Source organism: Bactrocera neohumeralis, unplaced genomic scaffold (assembly GCF_024586455.1).
Source record: "Bactrocera neohumeralis isolate Rockhampton unplaced genomic scaffold, APGP_CSIRO_Bneo_wtdbg2-racon-allhic-juicebox.fasta_v2 ctg1034, whole genome shotgun sequence".
Taxonomy (NCBI): Eukaryota; Metazoa; Arthropoda; class Insecta; order Diptera; family Tephritidae; genus Bactrocera; species Bactrocera neohumeralis.
In genome coordinates, this window is record NW_026089634.1 from 1 (window position 1) to 16,891 (window position 16,891).

General features: G+C 43.0%; 1 pseudogene; it reads left to right on the forward strand.

The window, feature by feature from the left end:
• Nucleotides 1-9,602: 9,602 nt before the first annotated feature.
• Nucleotides 9,603-10,580, forward strand: LOC126766412 (uncharacterized; annotated as a pseudogene).
• The last annotated feature ends 6,311 nt before the right edge of the window (nt 10,581-16,891 follow it).

The window sequence follows — 16,891 nt, forward strand, 5'->3', positions numbered from 1 at the left end:
AATAGAGCATACGCTAGCGATGTGCATATGTACAGTAGGCAGCATTCAGCGTCGCTAGCATATGTATGTACATATGTATGCCTATATGTCAATAGCTGAATGAAAATAACAAAGGAAAGAAGAAATAACGCTACAATCAGGCGATATTTGTCCCATAGGCGTAGCGTATGCAAACTTAGGTGGGGAATTATACCCTATACAATATCTCAATCTTGAACACAGTTACTTTTATTTTGATTTGGTGAAGTTTTTATTAATAGTGAGCATGCAGCCTGGGGCGACGGATAACAGGGAGAATCGCTTTGCTTTACTTGCAAGTGATACCCCACGCAAAAAAAAAAAAAAATGACAAATGGTTCATCTCTAAATCTTTTTCCTGAATTACCAAGTGTTGCGGTCTCAGATCCTAAGTTTCTGACTCTATCCTGCAGGGAAGAAAATAAAAAGATCTCAGATTTTTCGACTTTTGCCGTCTATAGAGCAATTCAGCTTATAAGCAAAGAGGTAGTGTCGATCTCTGAACTCAGAGATGGTAACCTCCTGCTACTGGTAAAAAACAAAAAAATAGCACAAAAGTTCTTGACCACCACGGAGTTGCATGGAGTGTGCCGTGTCACATGTGCACTTCATTCCTCACTTAACACCACCAAAGGAACAATCTATGCTCCTTATCTTAATAATGTGTCTGATGAAGAAATAGTTAGGGAACTCAGCAGTCAAGGTGTTACTTCTATTTACAAATTTAACAAAATGGTCAATGGTAAGCAATACCCCAATGGGGTTATTCTATTGTCTTTCGATGCCTACAAATTACCTACTAAAATTGATGTGTCATGGCATTCCGTAAAAGTGAGGGAGTACATTCCAAACCCCATGCGATGCAAAGTGTGTCAACTACTGGGTCACACCTGGAAATGGTGTAAGAATCAGCCAATATGTGTTAGGTGTTCACTGCCTCCACACCAACAGGAATGCACTCGCATTATGTGTGCCAACTGTTCGGAACAACATCCTTCATCCTCCATTGAGTGCAAAAAATTTAAACAAGCTAAAGATATTTTAGCTATAAAAACAAAAAACAAATGCTCCATGATGGAGGCTAGAAATATCTATCGCACGCAAATAACAATACCCCCAGTTAGTTCTCCAATATCCTACGCCGCTGCCCTTTCATCAACAGAATCTTCCCACGTTAGTACTACACAAAGTACCTCTGCTCCAATAACAATATTAAATAAAGTAAACGGCAATCAAAATTCATTTAATCATAAATAAACAAATGACCTCTCAAAGTCTTACTCTTCATTCAGCAGAAACTTCACGAGCTCACATTACACAGAGTACCTCTGCTTCAAAAACAATAGTAAACACAGATAACAACAACACCAAATCATTAAATTCTACACGAAATAACTTTACAAACCTAAAAGTCTCCAACGATCAAACATCACTTTTTCCAAGCAACAGCTTAGTTAATCAACAATATAATGAAGAGAGTATTTCTCTTGAAAAATCAAAAAGCTTCAATGGCACATCTCTAGCCGATATGGATGATTAAAATTCATGTGACTCTCTTCATAATTCCAAAGCAATCACTGACTACAGTTTCACAAATATTAATTACTCTCCACTGCCATCTCTTAACAAAGTTCTTTCCCTCACTCAATTATCTAACATGTCAAACTCTTCTGATGAATGATTCGAATCTCAGTACACTTAGTAAAAATTTCAATTACATAGTCTCTCTTTCTTTATTATAAATTTAGGTTCAATTTTCTACAATGGAATATGAACGGCTTTTTTAATAATTATCATGAGCTTCTACTGCTTATCTCAGATTTTAAGCCCGACCTTATAGCTTTACAAGAAACCCACCTGGGCTTACATAATAATCCCATTCCGCCTTCGCCTTACGTAGCTTACTTCCATAACTTAAGTAATACAAATATACACGGGACTGGTGTGCTTATCAAAAAAGACATTTGGCATAGAAGAATCGACATCGAAACAAACTTAAACATTATTGCGCTTGAAATTAAATCCAGTAGATTGGGAAAAATACAAATTGCTGTGTGACGAGCAAAATCAAATCCATCCCATTAGTTACAATATTAATAAGGAAGCCAAATCTATTAAAAAGATTATACCTAGTGCAGCCACTTCATCTATCCCACAAACTCATGATAAGGCAGCAAACGCCAAATTTAACTTTCTGCAAAAAGAGCGAAAAAAGAATGCTTTATAAACATCACTAGTAACATCAATCCATCATCTTCTCCTAAAGAAATATGGAAAAGTATAAAAAAGCTGTCGGGCTCTTACAATAATTTTACGGCTCCACATCTTATAATAAACAATAATTTCATTTTTGCAAAAGAAATTGCTAACTCATTTGCAAATCACTGGTCTAATTATTCCGATAATAAAAATTTCCCTCACGACTTTGTTGTCCAAAAACCTAGAATTTTAAACGATATATATCGCCCCCCACAAAATATTATTCGCTCAGCTAAAGAGATTGATAAACCTATCACCATCCAAGAGGTCAATAATGTTTTGAACAAGGCCAAAGGCTCCGCTTCTGGCTACGACAGGATTAGCTATGTAATGATTAAAAATATATCTGATTCTACTAAAACTAGGCTATTAAACCTATACAACGTAATTTTCTCTTCTGGCAGAATTCCTCAAAGTTGGAAATGTGGGTGTATAATCCCTATTCGAAAGCCTAACAAACCAGCAGATCAGCTGCCCAGCTTCCGCCCGGTTTCCTTATTGCCTTGCAACAGCAAAGTTCTCGAGAAAATAGTTGCTAACCGCCTAATGTGGTTTACTTCTAAACATAAATTGCTAAACCCTAATCAGGCTGCAGGCCATAGCACAATCGACGCTCTATTATCTTTCGACCATTTCTCTTCATCTGCCCTGTCTGGTAAGAAACATATTAGATAGATAGATAAGATTATTGAGGTTCTGCACCGCGACCTAGGGTCTATTGTGCCCTCTCCTGTATCACATGACCTCCCAAAGCGCTAGCAGTCTGAAAAATTTCAGTAGTTTGCCGGGCGCTAGTGAGGTGATGTGATCCCTGCTGATAAAGATGGAATCCAGGGCCTTAAGCCTTTTTCCACAGATTGCTGTGCAATCTAGGATAAGGTGTGCTGGTGTTTCCTGTTCCAGGTCGCAGAACCGGCAATTAGCACAGGAGACCATGCCCATGTTGGACAGGTGCTTCCTGAGCTTGCAGTGCCCTGTGTAGACTGCGACGAGGATCCGGAATTTCCCACGGGGCAGGTTAATTAATTCCTTAAACCTGGAGAGGTTATATCCTCCTAGGAGCAGCTTAGCGTGGCGCATACTTGCTGCCTGCCGCCAGTGCCGCTCCCTCTCCTCTCTCTCCTCCGTGCGGAGCAGCTCCTTAAGAGTGTGGGGTCCTACTGCTACGAACGCCTCTGGTCCCCACATCTTAGACGCTGCCGCCGTGCGGGCCAGCTCGTCAGCCTTCTCGTTCCCTTCTACTCCCTTATGCCCTGGTACCCAAATTAGGTGCACCCGGTTGCACAGGGACAGGCGGTTTACCCTTCCTATGCATTCTTCTACTAAAAGCGATTTGGTCTCGTACGATGAGATCGCTCTTAGTGCCGCTTGACTATCGCTGAGAATAGCTATGCGCTGGTTGCGATAGTTGCGGCTGGGGTTGATTTCAGCGCATTGACTGATGGCAAGAACTTCAGCCTAGAAAATGCTTGGGAAGCAGCCCATAGGTATGGATAGCTTGGTTCGCGGACCCGCAATACCTGCCCCAATGCCTTCCGGTGTTTTCGAGCCATCTGTGTACCACTGGATGGTACTGTCTTCCAGCAGTCTTTCCAGCGTGGAATCGTTCCACTCCTTCTTACTGCCTAGAGTTACTTTGAAATGCTTTTTGAAGTTTACTTTCCTTGTTGTGCCGCCTCTTGGGAGGAGGGCCAGCGGTGTGCTCTCCGCTAGAGCGTCCATCTGTCTGGAGGACATTATCTTCCCTCTCCCGCAGCCTTCTGCTGACATTAGCAGCATGGTGTGCTTTGCTGCTAGCTTGATCACCTTATGCAGCGGTGTGAGCTGTAATAAGACCTCCAGTGCCACTGTGGGGCATGTACGCATTGCCCCCGAAGCACAGACACATGCAAGTCTTTGCAGCTTTGACAGTCTCTGAATCATAGAGGACTGTGCTGCTTTGGTGGCCCAGGCAACCGCTCCATAGGTGACGATGGGCCTTACAATCATGGTATACAGCCATCTCATGATGTTTGGCTTGCATCCCCATGATCTGCCGGCTAGGCGTCTGCAAATCATAAGTGCTCTTGTTGCTTTGGACAGCGTTAAGTCCAAGTGCCTGCTCCATTTTAGTGTTGAGTCTAGGGTGACGCCAAGGAATTTGACCTCCCTAGACATTTCCACCTCTGCGCCTCCAATTGTTAGGGTCCTCAGGCCCGGAAGAGATCTCCGCCTAGTGAATGGGATCACGGTGGTTTTTACTGGGTTGATGTTTAACCCTTCCGTGTTACACCATTCCTTCGCCAATTTTAAGCCCCTTTGAACAATGTCACAGAGAGTGTTCTCAAATCTTCCTCTCGCCATTATGACAATGTCGTCCGCGTACCCTTGACAGCGGATTCCATTGCTGGTGAGCAGCTCGAGTAGTTCGTCTACTATCAGGCTCCAAAGCAGAGGGGATAGTACTCCACCCTGTGGGCAGCCCCTCGTGGTGCCAAGACGAATTTTACTTCCTCCAACTGTTGTTTCTGCAACCCTAGTGCGCAGAAGGGCTTCCGTCCATCTGCGTATCGAGGGATTTACGTTCCTTCTCTCGAGTGCCTTGATGACGCTAGTGTGAGACGCATTATCAAAGGCCCCCTCGATATCAAGGAAGGCGCAGATCGCAACCTCGCCATTATCCAGCGAATCCTGCAGCTCAGACGCGAGTTGGTACAGAGCGGTGTTTGTAGATCTACCTGCCCTGTACGCGTGTTGTCCGGCGTGTAGGGGTGCAATCTTCAGCGCTTCCGATCTAATGTGGTTGTCTATTACTTTTTCCATCCCCTTCAGCATAAAGGACGTGAGACTAATAGGCCGGAACGATTTGGCTAACGAATAGTCTCTCCTCCCTATCTTGGGGATGAAAATCACTTTTGCTATTCTCCACGGTTCGGGGATATACGACATCGCCAGGCTGTCTCTCATCAGCCCCAGCAGGTGTGGTAGGAGGATGTCCATACCTTGCTGCAATAGGGCCGGGAAGACGCCGTCCACTCCCGGTGACTTGTAGCTCGAGAAGGAGGCCAGTGCCCATCTGGCTGAGTCAGCAGTGAACAGATTCCTTGCCGTCAGCCAGTCTGAGCGATCCGGCCTGCGTGTGACCAAGGTTGGGGTTAGGTCAGCTTGAGCCGTCTCCGGGAAGTGCGTTTGTAGGAGTGTTTCTGCCCTCTCCTCCGCGCTTGTCGTATATGTCCCGTCCTGTTTCTTTAGGGATAATACTGTGTCCGTCTTACCCTTCGACAACGCCTTGTGCAGTCGAGCTGCCTCCGGGGTCGAGGAGACGCTATCACAGAATTTCCTGAAACTGTTTGACTTGGCAAGCCTAATCTCCTTGTTGTAGGCTGTTAGGTGCCATTTGTAGTCCTCCCAGCTGCCTGTGCGCTTGGCTTTGTTGAACAACCTACGCACCTTCAGTCTGAGGGCTGAGAGTTTACTGGACCACCATGGGCAGCCTTGTTTGCTGGTGGTCGCTTTCAATGGACAGGCACAATGATAGGCGTCCACAATGGACTGGGTTATGGCACTCAGTCTGCTCTCCAGTCCAACTGTGGTGGACCTAACATCCGCCTGCTCCACTACACTTATACTTCTACTTAGGATCTCTTTGAAAGTGCCCCAATTTGTATTTCTGGGGGTACGAGTTGGAGGTCGGTCCCCGACTACCACCCTCAGAGCAAAACGAATGATTCTGTGATCTGACAGTGAGGGCTCTTTTGATACCCTCCACTGCGAGATCAACCCGATCATGTTGTCATTGCTTAGGGTAATGTCTAGGACTTCCCTGCGGACACTTGTTACGAAGGTTGGCTCGCAACCCACATTCTCAATGTTTATATTATTACTAAGTATGAATTCAAGCAGTGACTCACCCCTCATGTTGCAGTTCGTGCTACCCCATTCCGTGTGATGAGCATTTGCGTCAAATCCTATGGTCGGGGGGAGATTGTTGGATTTACAATACTCCACCAGCCCAAGTATCGATGGGGGGGGGGGGGGGGTGCTGTGGCTGACTCTCCCGGAAAGTATGCGGATGCAAGGACGAAGTCCGATCCTTCCTTGTCCTTCACCTGCACCGCCACCAGGTCTTGCGTTAGAAACTCTGAAATACAGAAAAAGTCTATATCGGCTCTAACGACTACACAAGATCGGGGTCTCTCGCTAGAGAGATCCCAGATTACCTTGCTCCTTCTCATGTTGAGGCCTCTTACCTCTCCTTTGAACACCCAAGGTTCCTGGATTAGAAGGATGCCCAGGTTATCCGAGATGAACCTCTTCACGATGACTGCCGAGGCTGCCGATGCGTGATGTAGGTTCACCTGGGCCACTTCTATGCCGGTGCTGGAGCCTACAGAATCGGTTCTATGAGAGACAGGTCCCCGTCTTCGTCCCCTTCATCGACCTGCTTCTCCAACCCTTCCAGAAGCTCCTGGGTGGATGGCATCTTGTCTTCTTGCTCGTTGCTCTCGTTTGCATCCGCGGCGGTGGTCGCAACCTGCCCAGCCGAGATGGGTTCGCAGGGGGATTCGCTGTTCTTACCCGAAACCACAGCTGCAGTCGCCTCCTGCGCCGCTGGGCGAGTTTCGGGTGGAGCTGGTGCTTCGTTCATCCCCGTCTTGGCTTCTTGGCTCGTGGACGCAGCCTTGGGCCTCCATGGCCGCACCACAATCTTGCCGAAGCGGAAATTCAGTTTGAATCCCTTCAGCCTTATATACTTGTAGGACTCGTCGTCCATCGTGATGTTGAGGTTCCACCCGGAATCCACAACACTGCTTGCTACGACTTTCCACGCCGAGGTACTTAAACCTTCGTTCTGGTTTCTCACCAGACTAAGCGCGAAGTCATAGCTATCCTCTGCACTTCTCGGAAAAAACGCTACCATGCTGTGTATTCGCGGTATTTCCTCACCTCTCCTTACACACAGGGCCGGGCCCTTCCAACCCTCGAGCCTTGGCGTGATCTCCTTCAGCCAGGTGGCCGACTTCTCTTCCTGGCAGTCGACCAGCAGCATGCCGCCCTTGAAGAATATGCCGTTAAAGGCGCCGGTGAACTTGTTGCCAATGGATAGGGCCTTTACCAGGCAGTTCTGTAGAGCTGTAAGTTGCTCAGGCCCTAGGGCCTCCGCCGGGTAATTGCGGGGCACCACTGCCATACGGATGCTACTTACAGCCTCCGAGTATTTACGGCTTGCGGTACATATTGGCTGCTGGTTGGGGTTGGAGCGCTTACCACTGGCCTCCTGTGGTTTATCTTCCCGTATTCTCTTGGGCTTTGGTGGCACCTGAGGCGTTATTTGGCCACCCTTCCTTTTCTCCGATCGACTAGGTGCCTCCTGGGTCGCCGGCCTTGCTGCGCTCTGTCCCTCCGACGAGGCTGCTTTAGCACGACGACGCCTTCGGTTCCTGCGTTTTGTCGCGGCCGATCCACCGTTGGTACCTGCGCGTCGTGCATTGTTAGGAGAGGGGTCTTTCCCACTGCTCCTACCCAGAGCCCGCCTTTCGGCTGACTCCGGGGTCATGCCGTCCTCAAGGAATCTTAGGTACCACTTAAGAGTGGCTCCACTCATTCCCAATCTACGTGGGTCGTCATGACCTCCTGGCTGTCCTGGCTCCGGGGTACAAGGAATGTTCCCTCGTTGCCGTCTTCTTTTACGTTCACCCCTTGATTCCACTTTCGTGAAACCACCCTCCTCTCCGCAGTCGATCCTGCTCGAGGGGGTTGCGGGGGTAGCATTTGCGCGAATTGCAGTTGACGCGCTGCGTTGAGTGCCGCTGCAAGAGGGCACATCGTCGTCGTCGTCACGAGCGTGCTCTTCAAAGAGTGCACGCTCTTCCGGCGACAGGGCGTCCAAGAAGCTAAACTTACGCTTAGCCCCTGGGCTACTCTTTCCTGCGGTACTATTGCTGCTGCTGTCCATGTCCACCGTTTTGATTGTCGTTGCTTTGGTCGTTGCCGTTGTTGTTGTTTGTTGTTGTTGTTCTTGTTGTTGTTGTTTCATCTTGTTCTTACGACCGTTCGGCTCGTGTTGTAAGCCTCCCGGTCTAGTCTTAAAGAAGGGGAGTCTAAAAGTCCACTGCGCCAGAGCCCCTTGACGCAGTAAGGCCACCGTTACTTCCCAAGGCGGCCCGGTGTTGGGAAGGCTCCGTACGAATACAGCCGAATTTACCTCCTGGCTGCAAATCATCCAATGGGCACGGGTCGCATAACACCCTGGATTAGGAGGTGGTAGCTCTTGGTCACCGTGCACATGCAGCCTCCGACAGCCACCGGGGGCGATGCTCTGCAGCATCATCTCCGGTGGCTGAGAGATGCTGTGCTGTGCTGCGGTTTAAGCCCCTGCACCACGACAAGGTGCCTACCATTCGCAGAGGAAGAAACATATTACAGCACTTTCAAGGAAATGGGCAGTTGGCTCTAAAATCTACAATTTTGTTAAAAGTTTTTTAATTAACCGAAGATTTATGGTCAAGATAAACGGCGCCTTTTCCGACATATACAACTTAGAAAATGGGATTCCGCAAGGTTCGCCTCTCTCGGTGGTTTTATTTGTTATCGCGTTTGAAAAAATTAGCAAAATAATACATAACTACAAAATAAATCACAATATTTACGCAGATGATGTTCTGATATTTACTAAACTTGATAATTTAGTATCGGTGAGAACCATTTTCAGTAAAATCATTGATGATATTTCTGTATGGTCGCTTGAATCAGGAGCGATTATATCATATGAGAAATGCAATGTCCTGCATATTTGTCCAAAGAAGCGCTGTTCAGATGTAAGACTATCTTATAAAAATGTACGTTTAAATAATGTTAATGAATTGAAGATATTGGGAGTTTTCTTTGATAGTCAATATACTTTTAAGTTCCATTGCAATTATATTAGAAAAAAACTATTAAACCGCCTTAGCATTGTAAAATACTTTTCTTCAAAAAAGTCCTTTGTACATACTTCTACTCTTTCTAATATTGTTAAATCGTTATTTTTGTCGGTAATTGATTACGCTCTACCAATTTATGGAAGCTGTGCCAAAAGCAACTTGAATCTTCTTTGTGCTCCATATCACGCAGCTGTGCGGAAAAGCCTACGTGCCTTCACCAATACTCCAGTTTGTAACATTTTGGCTGAATCCGGACTTCCTGACCTCACGGAACGGGTGGAATATATGACCGCTGGACTTATATACAAAGTTTTATTCTGCAACAACTCCAACCTGTATAAAAATATACTCAATGCTATAAATAGGAAACGCTTCCCAAAGAGGCTCTCGGCGCTACATCGCGTAGTTGCTCTGTCTAGAGAAATGTATATACCGGTTAAACCCACTCGGCAAGCTCACAGTACATACCCACCTTGGAATCTTTCGGACTTGTCATTTATTAAGTGCCTTCAGGATTATCAAAAGCAAAATACTTGCGCCCCTATCTACCAGCAAGTTTTCCTCGAGACCAAACTAGAGTTATACTTAAAATCGTTCAAATTTATATTTACGGATGGCTCAAAAACTAACTACTCAACGTCCTTCGCAGTTATATCGGAGGATTTACGGGTTTTGAAAAAAGGTTTGCTGCACAATCACTGCTCTATATTCACCAGTGAAATCTTTGCTATCTATCAAGCTGCTCTAATAGCATCCAAAACCAAGGGTAAATTCTGCATTTGTACGGACAGTCAATCTGCCATCGATGCCGTCTAAAATTTTACCAATAACAGTGTCTTAGTAACTTACGTTTGTGATCTGCTCACCAAGCACGCAAATAAAATGAAATTGATGTGGATACCTGGTCACTGTGGAATTCAGGGCAATGAACTCGCCGACTCTGTGGCGAAAAGTATTCATGTAGAACCGGTTCTGTGCTTTGACGCTCTTGAAAAAACTGACTTAAAACGTCTAATAAAGCAGTACGTACATAACAAGTCCCTGTTGAAATGGAATGAATACGTTCATCATTATACGGCAATTAATCCTACCAGAGCAAAGCCTATATACCCCACGAACTCCAAACATTCAGACATTTTGTTATTCACAAGGCTTCGTCTAGGTCATACGCAGATCACGCACGATTACCTGTTAAATAATGGAAACGGATCCTGCTGCTTTTGTAGGTCCTCTAGGACATCAGTAAAACATATACTAGATGCATGCCCCCAATTTACCAATACAAGGCGAAGGATGTTTGGCTCAGCTCTCCCATCGAAACTCCTAACTAATATAACATCGTCGAATATAAGTACTATATCTAACTTTCTTATAACATGTAACATAGCACATTTAGTTTAATATAAACTGTACAATTTATATATTCATGATAATATTTATGTATATCCGTTACTTAGACATAACATCCAATTATTACTATCATATTAAATTGTAAAGACCAGCTGATGGCCTCGAGCTAGTGCTGCTAATTTTGCTATTTTCTGTATATTTATATGCTTAAAATAAATATGAATCTGAATCTATCTAGATAATTTTTCGGTATATAAATTCGATAATCTATCTATCTCAGGTAAATAAACAAAAATAAAGAAAATCCTTGGCTAATAATTTTCTGATGTGCATTATTATTTCTCTTTTAACAGATTTAGATGAATACGAAGAAGAATCTTTTTATTATTATTATGTGGTTATTGTGAAAGCGTTACCCACATATGGACAACTTCTTCATCCGTTGAAGGTTTCCGTACCTAATTGGAAATGAAAACGAGAGCGTACCAAGTACTGTGCTTACTTCTCTAAATGTATTAGAAAATTATATTGAAGAAGAAAAGTGGAAAAATTTACTTCAGTCCAAAATGACGTTGTAGTAGTCAACAAATAAAAAATGTTAAACGGATCAAAATTTTTTTGTTTTCTATATAGCGAAGTAACTATCCAGTCCCTTGGAATTCGTTATAGAGAGTTTCGACTGTATTTATTAGAAGAAATTATAAGAAACTAGCTGTTACCCTGTGCATTTCGCTACACCTAAATCGATTAAAACTCTTAAGGGTTTTTACTTTGTGTTTTATTTATTGTTGTAAAACTGTTACTTATTTATAAAACATTTATAAAATATATTGGTATACAACATTTTTGGTTTTTCCACCTGGCGCGTAAATGAATAAGCACCTTGGTGTTGCCACTCTCGAGCATGCGACGAACAATTGGCCGTGGGAGAAGCACGGTTCTTCCAAATTGACGCCGCACACTTGAAACGTTTGCCCTTGCGATTTGTTGATGGTCATCGCAAAGGCAAGACGTACTGGGAACTGCAAGCGCTTAAATTCAAACGGCAACTTCACCTGCTGCCTTGCCATTTAGTATTGTTGCTTCAATCAAATTTGGCCACAATTTTTTGACTGAAAGTCTTGTGCCATTACACAAAGTCGGTGGCTACAGATTTCATAGAAGTATAATGAGTGAACCGACTTTCAGGACCAAACGATGCGGTGGCAGACCGGGGGGATCCAAAGAATTCAAGAATTCATTTGGATAATTGACTACTTCATCTTGATTTAAAACGCTATCAATCGATGTACATATATGTTGTAGCTTCTCCTGGCAGTTTTTCTTGAATGGCAAAATTGATTTCGTTGACGTGTACATTTTTCGGTGCCAATATTGCGCGTTCACTTAAATAATCGTGGCGTTGATAGTGTTGAACTATATTCGGAAATACACTTTCAATCAATACTTTTTCGATTGTAAAAGTGTACAAAAGTTGTTCGGCAATGTGATCAAACCGGTATCATCGATTGGTATTTTGCCTTCGCCAATGTCCAACAACTGCTTCGAAAACGCCGCTGCGGATCGATCATTTTGCAATTGGACTCGCATGTTGATGGTAAGAGTCAGCCTTTGAACATGTCTCCACAAAACTGACGATTTTAAACATACGTTTATTTCGTCGGCAGGAGTTGATCGAAGATTAATGCTCCGCCAAAAATTTGTTACTTTTGGCGTAAATCTTGCATTGTTCTATTGAATGCTTCTAATGACTTTTTGTTAGCCATTGGGCACTCATCCCATAGAACTATTCCAGCTCCTCGCAAAACTTTTGCCATTGTTGAATTCCTCGATATGTTGCACGTTGGTGTTTCAACGACTTGGATGTTCAACGGTAATTTCAACGCAGAATGTGCAGTTCGGCCGCCATCAAGTAGAGTAGCAGCGATGTCTGACGAAGCAATTGCCAGCGCAATTTTCTGCTGTGCCCGTATAGTAGCAAGAATCAAAGAGATCAGAAACGTTTTCCCTGTACCACCGGGCGCATCAAGAATGTAGAATCCACCGGCGTTATTGTCAACCGCTCGTATAATCTTATCATAAGCATTTTTCTGCTGAATATTCAATTTGGTAATGTTCGCTTGTATGAAAGCACGCAATTCATTGCAATCGTATTGTTGTTCACGTTGAAGCTCATGGTCAATGACTGGGCGCAGTAATGCCAAGTTGCGCTAATGCCTTATTCGCAATTGTAAGGCACAGATCTTCAACCAATATCAAAGCAGAATTATACATTTGTAATGTGTATAGCAAGTCTGCGTCCGATGCTCGATTACGCGCCAAAATTAATAAGTCCTCGGTCATGCAGTCTTTATACTTATTCCACAGTTATTGCGGATTTGACGGAAGGCATGTAGATATTATTATGGCGAATAGTACGCGTATTTGTTTTGGATGAGATGTGAGTGATGCGTCATGAAGTGCGGTGTCCCAATGCATATCATCTTCTAACAAATGCAATCGCTGACATGCTTCACGATACGTCGCACACAACTGACCGTCAACAGTTTTCATATCATCAAATGATCTTGGTCCGCGCACGTTGACTAATAGCAGACGCAAATAAAAACATTCGGGTTGTTCGGATGGATGGTGTAAATGCGTCTTATGGCATCGGTTTTACGGGCATTTGGATAACCGTCAACACGCTCCCCTTGCTTTCGTCGTTGAAATGTTTTCGATGATGGATTCCAAGTGAAATATTGTGGTATTTCGGAATATAGCAATGTTCTTGCAAATTCATCGTTTTCAGACAACTCGAAAAAGGTAGTTAGTGTTGTCCCCGGTGGTCGTGCTAGAGTATGCATATTTGAAGTACATAAATAAAAATGGAAAAATTAACCTAAAACTACATCTTAAACTATGTATTTTATCAACACACGCATATGCAATAAGACCCACCAACAGTGTATTTGCGAACCGCATGGAAGCACTTACGAAACAATAACAATACTAACTTGCTTTGTGTGTGTTGCACGGTCAGCAGAATACACAAAATCGGTTCGAATAAATGTAGCAAATCGATGGAGTTAAATCTGGAAAAAACACACAATGTTGAAATACTTTTTTTTACACACACCGCGTATTTTCAAGCGTCAATCGAACCGCATGGCATCACATATGAAACAACAACAATACTCACTTGCTTTGTGTTGTACGCAGAATGTTAATCACGTTGAAATCTGAGAAAAATACACACAATGTTGAAACATTTTTTTGATACACTCAGTGCATTCGGAACACTTACGTTCTGTATGTCTTGTTAGCTTGACAGTCATCCATAGAAAGAACGAATGACAGACAAAAACGATCAACATGCGATGTCAATGTTTTTTATTAATTGTAAACATCCGCCAGTTGTTTCGTTTTATGGTTTTTTTTTTTGCACAACGTGCAATGATACACACCCCAATCACCCCTGAAAATTTCATTGAAATCGGGCAAGCCGTCTAGGAGGAGTATGCGAACAGGGAGTTTTGCCACTTAATTTTATATATATAGAAGATAGTTTTTTTTAGCAATAAAATAGGGTGTTTGAAAATTGTCAACGAACAAAACCAACGAGATACTTTTGGTTGTGTTGTTTTGAACTAGAACTTTTGGTGTCCTCATCTGGTTTATGTATTCTAGTAGGCCAAATTATAGGTGAGGACGTTCAAATGATTAAAAAAGTAGATTTAGAATTTATGTATTTTTCTATTCCCATAGACAATAAATTTATTTTAATTCCTATATAAGAAAGGATGGAGTAGAAGTTCAGGCAAGTCAGCAAAGTTTTCTGATCGCCATTCACTTGGGATTGGCCAGAAACGATTCGTTTACATATGGCTCAAGCAGCTCACGACTTCCGGTCTTTGACCAAGTATTTGGGTAGCCTAAGAACATCCGTTTGAAAGCGAGCTAAAGTGAGTAGGCGAAACATCCCCTTCGCAGGGTTGTGCGCTGGGTTTGGGACGTAAAAAAACAACCCCCAAAGAAAAATCGGATGAGAAACCACCCTTTTGATGACGACCATAGCAAACGAAATAAGGACTACTATTGAGGACATGGAATGTCCGGTCCCTTAATTGGAAAGGTGCCGCTGCCCAGCTAGTTGATGTCCTCGTGAAAATAAAACTTGATGTCACCGCCGTCCAAGATGGACGGGGCAAGGACTGTGGCGATTAGGTCCTTGTGGTATTTGCTACAGTGGCCATATAAGGGAACGCAAATTTGGTGTGGGATTCTTGGTGGGAGAGAGCCTCCGTCGCCGAGTACTATCATTCACTCCGGTGAATGAACGTCTAGAAACAATCCGCAACATATCTTCAACATATCGCTGATTTGCGCCCACGCCCCGACGGAATAGAAGGACGATGTGACCAAAAATGCCTTCTATGAGCGCTTGGAGCGCACCTATGAGAGTTGCCCCCGCCACGATATCAAAATCGTGCTTGGTGGCTTTAACGCCAGGGTGGGCAAAGAAGGTGTCTTTGGCACTACGGTCGGTAAATTCAGCCTCCACGACGAAACATCCCCAAATGGATCGAGGCTGATCGATTTCGCGGGGGACCGAAATATGGTTATCTGTAGTACTAGATTCCAGCATAAGAAGATTCATCAAGCGACCTGGCTGTCTCCGGATCGAAAAACCAGTAACCAGATCGATCATGTTGTGACACACGGAAGACACGTCTCCAGTGTTTTAGATGTGCGTGCGCTTCGAGGTCCTAACATCGACTCGGATCACTACCTTGTTGCAGCCAAGATTCGCATCCGCCTCTGTGCACCAAAAAACGCACGTCTACAAACACAAGGAAGGTTCGACGTCGAGAAGTTGCAAAAACAACAGACAGTAGAACGATTTTCTACTCGACTTGCACTCCAGCTTTCTGAGAGCACTCGTCAACAATTCGGTATAAGGGAACTGTGGGAAGGCATTTCAAACTCCTTACGTGCAGCTGCAACCCAAACCATTGGTTTTCGAAAAATTCAAAAGAACAGCCGGTACGACGAGGAGTGCCGTTTCGTAGCGGAGGGAAAACAACTCGCGCGGGCTGGAATAGATACCGAGAGTTGAAGAGGGAAGCGAGACGCATCGGCTTTCAGCTGTGGAAAGTGCACTTGCTGAGAAGGTATATATTTTAAAATTATATAATACTTATTTTAAATTTTAGATAGTAAAAGGAGTGTAAGGTACTCTCAGCAAAAATCCACCGCAGTGTAAGCCGCATCACCGGCGACGTGGTGAGTAAGGATCAGCTTCTATTAAAAAGCTTGCTGCCCATGTCGTCAGAGGAAACAGTGTTAAACCTTACAACAGTGTTAACCTTACACACAAAGCTCACACTGACACTATGGTTTGTCTTTCTCTCCATATATACATATATAAATATATATTAAAATTTATACATTTATAGGCGCCCATAATCTTCAACCTAAAATCTATCAAGGGATCAATTGAAAAGGTGTTGCACTATTTAGCGACGAGTTGGTGGGGCAATGTAACTGCGATGGAAAAGCGTTATGTTAGTTTAAGTCACAATAGATATAAGCAAATTAGGCGTATAATTAAGACGTAGTATTATTTAAATTTAATTTTAATTGTCTTTTATTGTATATGCATTAGCTAGTTAGTAATGTTAATTCGTATAATAATAATAATAATAAAAAGAATTCTATAATTAAAAATTGCATATAGTCGTGCGTAAATTTATTTTAACTAATATTAATCCTAAATATTAATTAATATTCCTTCAATATTTTATCTTATCACAAATATTCTTTTATGTAAATAAAAATTAATTTTAAGCGCCAAACTTGTATACTAAAACATGTATTTTAAACTCTAAATCTGAATTAAGTGATCCGTTAAGATAAGTATCACTGTTATATTGTTCTATTAAAGCAATTGAAATTTACTTCAATTGTGTATTGGCTAATTTTATTTTATTCCGCCGAGTCATTTTCAATTTCTTTTTATGCCACATTTTAAATAGTGCAATTGTTAATGTTAATTTATATGGCTTACTTAAATTTCTTTCTTGTTTTTATTCGTTTCCATCTTTGTCCACAGTTGTTTGCGAGTTTCTTACTTTTCGTATGATACAGTGCATCTCAAACTGCTCACTACATTGGTTGTTATCTTTGATAACCAACTATTTTTATTGCATTCATTTGTTATAAATATTTTTGTCATTGCTCTTTTTACTTATATTATTTAACACTTTTAATATTTTTATTTAATTTTGTTTTGTTTTTTTTTTCATTATCACTTGTAACTTTCCGAACTGCTCTGTGAAAGACGAGTCGGAACGCTTTGTTTCTTGCTGGCTTTGTGATGG